This window comes from Macaca mulatta, chromosome 5 (assembly GCF_049350105.2).
Source record: "Macaca mulatta isolate MMU2019108-1 chromosome 5, T2T-MMU8v2.0, whole genome shotgun sequence".
NCBI lineage: Eukaryota > Metazoa > Chordata > Mammalia > Primates > Cercopithecidae > Macaca > Macaca mulatta.
Window position 1 is genome coordinate 52,368,330 of NC_133410.1, and position 9,871 is coordinate 52,378,200.

A 9,871-nucleotide genomic window follows, 5' to 3' on the forward strand; every position below is an offset into this window, starting at 1 on the left:
TTAAGAGGAGGTATGACAGCAGTATCCAAGCATCTGAAACATTTGAACTCATGTAAAATCTAATAAGAAAACAATGAAGCTAGGAAATATGTTCTCTTGGGAGATCACAAATTATTTGCTAATAAAATATATATTAGGTAAATGAACTGAACTAGATAATTAGGGGGATTATTTTCAATTACAGTAACTCACTGAACTGACTCAATAAAATCAATTTCATAAAATTTTGGAAACTAGGTATCACCAACCCCTTTCTACCTATTCAAAAATTAGCAAGGCCTTTGTGAAGGGCAAAGAGGAACTAGATGGAGTGCTTGCTTTCTCAACCAGTTCAGACTTAGAACAAAGAATAACCTAGGAGGTTCTTAGTACCTCCCCCAAAAGGCTCCAGAATTGTAAAATGCTCTTTCCTTTAGGATATTTTTACAAAATTTGGCTTAAAGATTAATCCAGCCTACAATGGCCCAGGTTTATAGTGGAATAAATGTGATCCCTTAGCTCTGCTCTTACATTTTATAAGAGCAGATGAGAGTGCAGGTCTATTACTAAATTTTATAGGAAGGTGAGAGTGCAGGTCTATTACCAAAATATTCTTACTAGTAGAACTTGTGTTCAGAGAGTTCACAGTACGGTGAAGGCAATTCTTTGGTTTTTCTCTAAAGGTTTACTGTCAATCTTGAATGAGCCTGAAGAGGTCTTTACTCTGCTTTCCTGCAGGCCCAGGTGTAGGCTGTGGACCTTCAATTTCCAGGTTCTTTTTCTACTCAATGGAACTAGCAGTACTATGGTTCTACAAGAGGTGAAAGGAATGAAGGAGGAGAGTTCTAATGCTGATTGGCTACCCTTTACAGCATGACTACCAAGTGATACGATATCTAGAGAGCCTCTCTTTTCTTTGCCTTAACGAAGAGTCCTATCTATTATCCTTGCTTCCTGGGTCTGGGCCCCGGGAGGTCAGTGGGCATGTACCTATCCACATCTGCAGAGGATTGGGGGATAAAGGGAGAAAACTCAGCCCTGCCAATAACTGACGACACCATTTCCAATGAGGCTGGTAAGTTCCCAGTTCTCATCCTACTTCCTAACATGCTCTGTTTTGAAACTTCCTGTCAGTCTTCTCTTCAAATCAAGACGTCTGTTTCCTCATGGTCTACCCATCTTAGCAAGGAATTTGAAAAAGTTGGTGGTTTAAAATTGTTCATCTAATTCATACTGTAATGTGATTGAGAATCCTTTCCTGTCAGCTTTCTAGCTGCTAGAGTTTCAGAGCATATGATAGAGTGAAATTAAAAATTCAGGCAGCAAGGGGAGAAGTGTATATGGAAGGACCTTGTAAAGCCCTAAACTCTGAGAGGTTTAAAGGTATTACCAAGTGATTGACTCACTTAGCCATTGAGCTGGTTGGTGACTGGCCCGGGACTAGAACCACAATCTGGAACTACTCTCCTGTACTAAGCAGATTCCCTACAAAGTAGGCCAGCCTGCCTGGGATTCTGCTCAGTTTCACTCTCCTAAGCAATTCTTAGTGTTTTCAGCTACTCTAGCACCTTTGAATTCACAGATTCTCTAATTGTCAAGGAAAAATGGAATGCATTTGAGATTTCCTGAGTACCTATATATACATACGACGCATCGCGTCAGAGCTATTGAGATGTGATGAACACCCAGCTCCTGTGTTGAAGGAGCTCACCTTCTCCTGAGGAAATTGCCCTTGCGGTGCAGCAGGTGTTCAGAATCAATCTCTCCTTCATGCTGTTGTTGAATCCTCTAATCTTAGCTTCCTCGGCTTAGAAGGTCAGGGATTTCTCATGGTGGATGCAAACCTGAGACTTCGCAAATGTTTTCCTGGGGAACTCCTTCTGCATGTGAGTACAGGGCCAGGCAGCCACATGTTGGCATGTTGGTTTATCCTGCACAAGGTGGAGGAGGCTGACTAGGGACTGAAATCCAACCAGTCCTCCAGTCCTCCAGCTGTGTACTGAGCCTGCCCCGAGGCAGCCTCCACCAGAGGGAAGGGTACTTGATTGTAATTCATCCTCCCTGAGGAGGCTCCTTTTCCTAATTGGCACAAAGGCTTTTGATATGCTAGCAGCAGCCCTGCAAAAGGACACTACCGAAATGCTCTATTTAAAGAATTACCTCGTGTTTTTGATGGCTGAAAACAGGGTAAAGTTGAGGCTTAAGAGGTGGTTAGGAGCCAGATTTTGACTCGATGCTGAGGAACTGCACTTTATTTTAAAGATCAATGTAAAACCACCCAAGGGTTTTTTGCAGTGAAGTGGCAAAGTCAGAGGTCCATTTTAGCAAGATAGCACTGGCTGCCCAGTGGAGGTTGAATGGTAGTTGGGGAAGGAGGGTCATTGAATAAATTAGAGGGACTGGATAGGAGAGTCTTGTCTTAGACCAGACAATGAACTAGGAGGCTCTGAGCTAAAGCAGGGAGGATGAAGAGGAGGAAATGGATTTGCAAAATGTTAAGACAGTAGAGATAAAAGCCCCAGGTGAAGGACCATGTGGGCACTCTTGTGGACGAAGAGGAATTGAGGCTGGGCAGCAGCCATCATAGGTAGGTTTGTGTTGTAGGGCAGAAAGCAGGTGATCTCTTCCCTCCTCACCACAAGGGCCACAACTGTCACCCCCATAACAAAGACAGGTTAACAAGGGAAAAGCATAGCAAATTTACCTGATTATAGTTTCACATGACACAGGAGCCTTCAGAATGAAGACCCAAAGGTACAGGGGAAGCTTCTGATTTTACGCTTCAGCTTGATGAAGCAGGGAGAGTGGTGTAGAAATGCGATTGGACGAAAGGGAACGATCTAATAGACTGGCCGGGAAGCCAGCAAAGCCCGTCTGTTTAGGTTCTTCTCGCCTTTCTGTGCAGCGTTTCTTCCTCTCAGGTGTGGGGTCTCTGAAATGAGAGTCTGGATGTCTTTATGGTCAGCTCTTGCACAGAAAGGCAAGGGGAAGGTTAGAGTAGTATGTTTAGGTTTTATGGCTAGCTTTGGGGAAAAGGGTTCTGGTTTCTATGCTTGCCTTGGTGGGAGGCTGGAAGTTGAGAGATAAGAGGTCGGGAGGTCAGAGGGAAACTTTGCTTCTGAGGCCTTCAGCTTGGAATGCCGTTTTCTCAGCCTGCAGTGCTGTGGGTCCGATTGCGTCCTCACAAAAGAGGTATGTGGGAGTCCTAACCCCCGCACCTCTGAATGTGACCTCACTTGGAGGTGGGGTCTTTACAGAGGTAATGAAATTAAAATGAGGATTTTTAGTGTGGGTATTAAAACCATGTAACTGGTGACCTTAACAAAGGGGAATATTTAGACATAAACATGGACACAGGGAGAACCCGTGTGAAGACTGGTCCTATGCTGCCACAAGCCAAGGAACTACCAAAAATTAGAAGAGGGGCTCGAACAGATAATTCCCCAGCCCCTTCAGAGGGAGCACGGCCCTGCAGACACCTTCTGGGACGGCTGGCACCGGAACTGGGAGACGGGCCATTTCTGTTGTTTAGGCCACTTCCTTTGTGGTACTTTGTTACAGCAGCCCTAAAAAACTAATACAGTTTGTTTCTTTATGATTAAATTATTCATTACCTAAAATCTTGGATTAATTAAATCCCTTTAATAAAGGGGAGATGTGTAAGGGGATTAAACAATACTTCCCACACTTGACCTTGAGCTCCTCAACTACAGTCATTCCATTTTATTGCCAAATATCCTTTGAAGGTTTCATATTTCATTTTTTCATTACCTTCAATTGTATCACATCTTAATCAATGTAAAGCAAATAGGGAATTTGAAATGTATACTTAAATCAATGAATGCAATTAAACACATATCCTGGAAACTGATGTGATCTAGTCCTGAGGCCCAGCCCATCTCAAGATGGAATGCCTAGGCCAAATGGCAGAGTCAGAAAGGACTCTAGAGAAAATAATATATTTCTTCATTTTATTGATGCATACAAAAAGGTCTTGAGAATTTATGTGACCTTGAGCAAGTGATTTAAAAAACTGGTGACAGGGCTAGAAGTGAAGATTTAATCTCTTGACCTGGAGACAGTTTTTTCTCCTTATACTGCTGATTTAATGCTGAATTTCACTATGAACTGAATTAGTTTGATGCTACTCCCAGTTTTTAAACACAGATGTTGAAAGTCAAATGATCAGAGACTCTCCATCCTGCAGTAGATTAAAAGGTGGAATAAAAATAAATAGCAGCCTATGGGACAGCAAGCATGAGGTAAATGTAAAGAGAAAGTGAAATTATTTTATCAAGTATATCTCACCGGTCATTTCTCAATCTCCATTTCTGATTACACCTAAATCTTGAAACATAGGATTCTCCCAGGATTCAGGGACTCTTTTATTTATATCCACTTTATAGATGACTTCTTTCATTCCTATGGCTTTAAAATCCTCCACTTCCTGGTGACTTCCATTTACAGCACTAGGGCCTTCTCACCAAGAGGTGAATTCACCTTTAAATGTATGGAGCTTAAACTTTAGGGCCTCTTATTTGCACAACCTCTTCTTTTTTATAATTTCAGTCGGTTTTGGGGCAACAGGTGATGTTTAATTATATGGGTAAGTTCTTTAGTGGTGATTTCTGATATTTTGGTGCACCCATTACCTAAGCAGTGTACACTGTATCCAATGTGTAGTGTTTTATCTTTCGCCTCCCAGCCATCCTTCCCCCTCGCTGAGTCTCCAAAGTCGGTTACATCATTCTTATGCCTTTGCGTCCTCATAGCTTAGCTCCCACTTGTAAGTGAGAACCTATGATGTTGATTTTCCATTCCTGAGTTACTTCTCTTAGAATAATGGTCTCCAATTCCATCCAGGTTGCTGTGAATGCCATTATTTAATTCATTTTTATGGCTGAGTAGTATTCTATGGTATATTTATACCATATTTTCTTTATCCACTCATTGATTGATGGGCATTTGGGCTTGTTCCATATTTTTGCAATTGTAAATTGTGCTGCTACAAATGTGTATGCAAGTGTCTTTTTCATATAATGATTTCTTTTCCTCTGAGTAGATACCCAGGAATGGATTACTGGATCAGATGGTAGATCTACTTTTAATTCCTTAAGAAATCTCCACACTATTTTCCATAGTGGTTGTACTAGTTTACATTCCCACCAGCAGCGTAAAACTGTTCTCTTTTCACCACATCCTCACCAACATAAATTATTTTTTATTTCTTAATTATGCTATTCTTGCAGGAGTAAGGTGGTATCATATTGTGGTTTTGTTTTTTGTTTCCCTGATCATTAGTGATGTCGAGCATTTTTTCATATGTTTGTTGGCCATTTGTATATCTTCTTTTGAGAATTTATCAAAAGATTCTTTGAGAATCTATCATGCCCTGTGTCCACTGCATGATGGGATTATTTGTTTTGTTTTTTTTTTTCCTTGTTGATTTGGTTGAGTTCACTGGTTATTTCTTTTTCTGTGTGAAGCTTTTTAGTTTAATTAAGTCCCATCTATTTATCTTTGTTTTTGTTGCACTTGCTTTTGGGTTCTTGGTCATGAAGTCTTTGCCTAAGCCAATGTCTAGAAGGGTTTTTTTGAAGTTGTCTTCTAGAATTTTTATGGTTTCAGGTCTTAGATTTAAGTCTTTGATCCACCTTGAGTTGATTTTTTTATAAGGTGAGAGATGAGGATCCAGTTTTATTCTTCTACTTGTGACTTGCCAATTATCCCAGCACTATTTGTTGAATAGGGTGTCTTTTCCCCACTTTATGTTTTTGTTTGTTTTGTCAAAGACCAGTTGGCTATAAGTATTTGTAAGTATTTGGCCAATGGAACCCATTGGTCTATGTGCCTGTTTTTATGCCAGTACTATGCTGTTTTTGTGACTATGGCCTTATAGTATAGTTTGAAGTTCAGTAATGTGATGCCTCCAGATTTCTTCTTTTTGTTTTGTCTTGCTTTGGCTATGAGGCCTCTTTTTTGGTTCCAGATGAATTTTAGGATTTTTTTTTCTAGTTCTGTGGAGAATGATGATGGTATTTTGATGGGAATTGCATTGATTTGTAGATTGCTTTTGGCAATATGGTCATTTTCACAATATTGATTCTAGCCATCAATGAGCGTGGGATGTTTTCCATTCATTTGTGTCATCTATGATTTCCTTCAGTAGTGTTTTGTAGTTTTCTTTGTGTAGGTCTTTTACCTCCTTGGTTAGGTATGTTTCTAAGTATTTTATTTTTCATTTGCATGTGCTCTCCTAAGACTCTGTATTTAGTTTTTATAGGGTCTGGCATTCCTTATCTTAAAGGAATTTCCCCCCAGAATATATACACTCCAGTTTCCACAAGCCTGGATGCACTCCTTGTCCTCCCCTGAACTTCAGACTAGTACACTACACCCCCACAGGAATGGCCACATCCAAAACACAGAAAGAAAACTCCTGGTTTTCTAATCGGTGGCAGTCACTGGTGCTATTCATCAAATAGTTCCAACTTTCTTATGTCCAGATATGCAGTAGGTTGTGCTTCCTTTCATCCCCTTTGAAGTTAGGCAGTGCTCTGTGATTGCTTTGTTTGATGAAATGTGAGTGGAAGGAACTTCACTCCCCATCAGGCACTTTGGGAACCAGAGTGCAATTCTCTATGCTCCTTCTCGCTGCTGTGGTGGTGAAGCAACCAGTGTCAAAGTGAAGCCTCAGACCTCATAGGTTCCTAAGTGAATCCTCTGAGTGGAGGCCCCAGCCAACTGGCAATGGAAATGTCCTATGAGCGAGAAGGAGATTTTTGGGGGTTAAGCCATTGAGACTTAGGAGTTGTTTGTTACCACAGCATAACCTAGTGTATCCTCTTATCCTGATTGATACACCTCCCAAAGCTGTGCCTCTTCCTGGCTTTCTATCTCAGTAAACACAAATTCAGTCTTCTGGTTGCTTAGGACAAATTACATGGTCTCATCCTTGGTTTCTCTTTCTTTCACTGCATATCAATAGTCCTAGAGACCTTCAAATGTATCTAGAAACTGACACTTCTCGCCACTTCCATGTAAAGACACTGTCATCTTCTGCTGGATTATCGCAACAGTCTTCTAAAGCCTTGCCTTCCTTATGGTCTAGTTGTCACATGTCAGCTAGGACAGCTGTTCAGAACACAAGTCCACTTGTGTCACTCATCCCATTACTCATATTTCTATAATGGTTTCTCCAAGTAAAACCCAAGGCTCTGTAAGATCCAACCCTGCTGCCTCTCCAGCCTCATCCCCTGTGATCCTGCTTTGTGATAATTCAGGTGTAGCCACACTCCCCTTGCTAGATCGTGCACATGCTTGACCTTGCCCTTGCCATTCCCTTGGCCTAGAACATCTGTCCAAGGCAGCTCTGTGGCTCATTCCCTCTTCTTCATCTCTTGCTCGTATGTTTCCTTCTTCATGAGGCCTCTGGTCTCCTCTAAATCAGCTACTCTCTTTCCAACATTCCCATTAGTTTGGAATAATAAGAGAAAATGTTACTATTACATGTTAGGTTCTCTGTTGAACTCTTGATATATAATAAATAACCTCATTTACTTACAACTATCCCGTGAAATGGGAACTATTATTCTTATTTAAAGAGTACAGTAACTGTAGCTTAGAGATATTAAAATGAGCTTAAGTTCACAAAGCTGGTAAGCGGCAGAACTCAGATGAATCCGTCTGCCAGACTCTTAAGCTATCCTCTTAATTGCTATGTAAGTCTGCTCCATAGATTAGGAAGATTCCAAAGACATAGTAAAACTTGATTTTCACAATTTTTAATAATAATTATTTGTATCATCCTATTGACAAACAAATTCGGACGGTATGAGAGCACAGTTAGGAGAATTCAGAGCTTGCTGAGCAACAGCTCCCACAGAGTCAGTACCCAGTTCCATACAGGTCTGTAATGGTGTGGCAGTGTTCTGGCTCTGGCCTGGTCTTGCTCTCACTCCTGTTATTGACCAGGATGAAGACTGGCGAGGCCAAAAAACTGATGTGGCATCAATATTCAAAAAATATTCTGATGCAATAATGAATTAAATCAAACCAGATAAAGCTTGGCAGACTGAAGTTAAAACTTTGCACTTAGGTTCAAAACTCAATCTTGTAAATTCAGTGGGGAGAAAACATTTCTTTTTTTTTTTTTTTTTTTGAGACAGAGTCTCGCTCTGTCACCCAGGCTGGAGTGCAGTGGCGCGATCTCAGCTCACTGTAGCCTCTGCCTTCCAGGTTCAAGTGATCCTCCCACCTCAACCTCTGGAGTAGCTGGGACTACAGGTGTGCACCACCATCCCTGGCTAATTTTTGCATTTTTTTGTAGAGATGGGGTTTTGCTATGTTGTCCAGGCTGGTCTCGAACTCCTGATGTCAGGTGATTGGTCAGTCTTGGCTTCCCAAAGTGCTGGGATTACAGGCATGAGCCACTGTACCTGGCCAGGAAAAAACATTTCTTACAAAAGTTCACGTAAAGAAACCTAGTGATTTTAACTGACCCTTCTCTTCATGTGGACCCAGAGTGTGATACCACACAGGTGTTTTTAGGAACGATCTTAGTCTCATTAAGAAAAACTCCTTATCCAGATTGAGGAAGAATAGAGGTGAACTGGGCTGCTAAACCGTATCTCTTTTATGTAATCCCATTGTTTTGTCATCCTATTGTTTTCAGTTATGAATAACAAGCTTTAAAGGGAACATTGACAAACTCAAGAGCACAAAGAAGACAGTGATAAGGGTGGTGAATTGGAGGAACTAAAGCCATATGAAAGCCTCTTCCTGGCTCCAGAGTTGTTAAGTCTGAAGGAAGGATGTTGGAAAATTAATCATTGTCTTATTTAGGCTTACTCTACTGTGTAAAATGGAACAATTGAGGCCAATATGTGAAAATTACAAGGAAGCAGATTTCAAGTCAATGTAAATATTTTCTAATCAGCAATTATGTCCTGCATCCCTAATGATTACAGAAGATATTCCAGTGAATAGTTGCATAACCATGCCCCTACTTTCAAAGTACTCTCTGACCAGTGAGAGAGACAGCTCAATTATAAATGTCGATCTGTTTAAATGCAATCATTGAAGTAGCTGTAAGAGTCTGTAGTTGCACAGAGGAAGGAGTGATTAATTCTCTCTCCCTAGGTGGTCAGGGATATTTCACAAAAGTGATAATTAAGCATAACTTAGAAGCATAGTAAGAGTTTTTAAGGGGGTAAGTGGTAGAAAAATGCTCCCTGGAGAAACTAGTAAAATAGTTAAGGATATCTTATAAGGATGTGAAGAAGCCAAGTAAGGGTGTGTTAGTCTGTTTTCACACTGCTATAAAGAAATACCTGGAATTGGGTAATTTATAAAGAAAAAAGGTTTAATTCGCTCACAGTTCTGCAGGCTGCACAGGAAGCATGGCTAGGGAGGCCTCAGGAAACTTTCAATTGTGGCAGAATGCAAAGGGGAAGCAGGCACGTCTTACATGGCTAGAGCAGGAGGAAGAGAGAGAGAGCGCACGGAATTGCTAGACACTTTTAAACAACTGATCTCATGATAACTCACTCACTATCACAAGAACATCACCCAAGGGAAATCCACCCCCATGAGCCAATCGCTTCTCACCAGGCCCCACCTCCAACACTGGGGATTATAATTTGACATGAGATTTCAGTGGGGACACAGACCCAAACTCTATCAGGGTACAATTTCAGATGAAGTCCCAGACTCAGCCTGATCCCCTGGGGAAATCTGTAGCATAATTTACACCTCGGAGTTTGTTCCCTTTGAAGCAAAGGAGCTGAACTTTTGTACTCCCACACCAGTCTGTTCATGGTTATGAGCTACCCTGATGGAGGAGGACTGGAATACAAAACGCCCAGGCATATGAGGGGCAGGGCATCTCCAG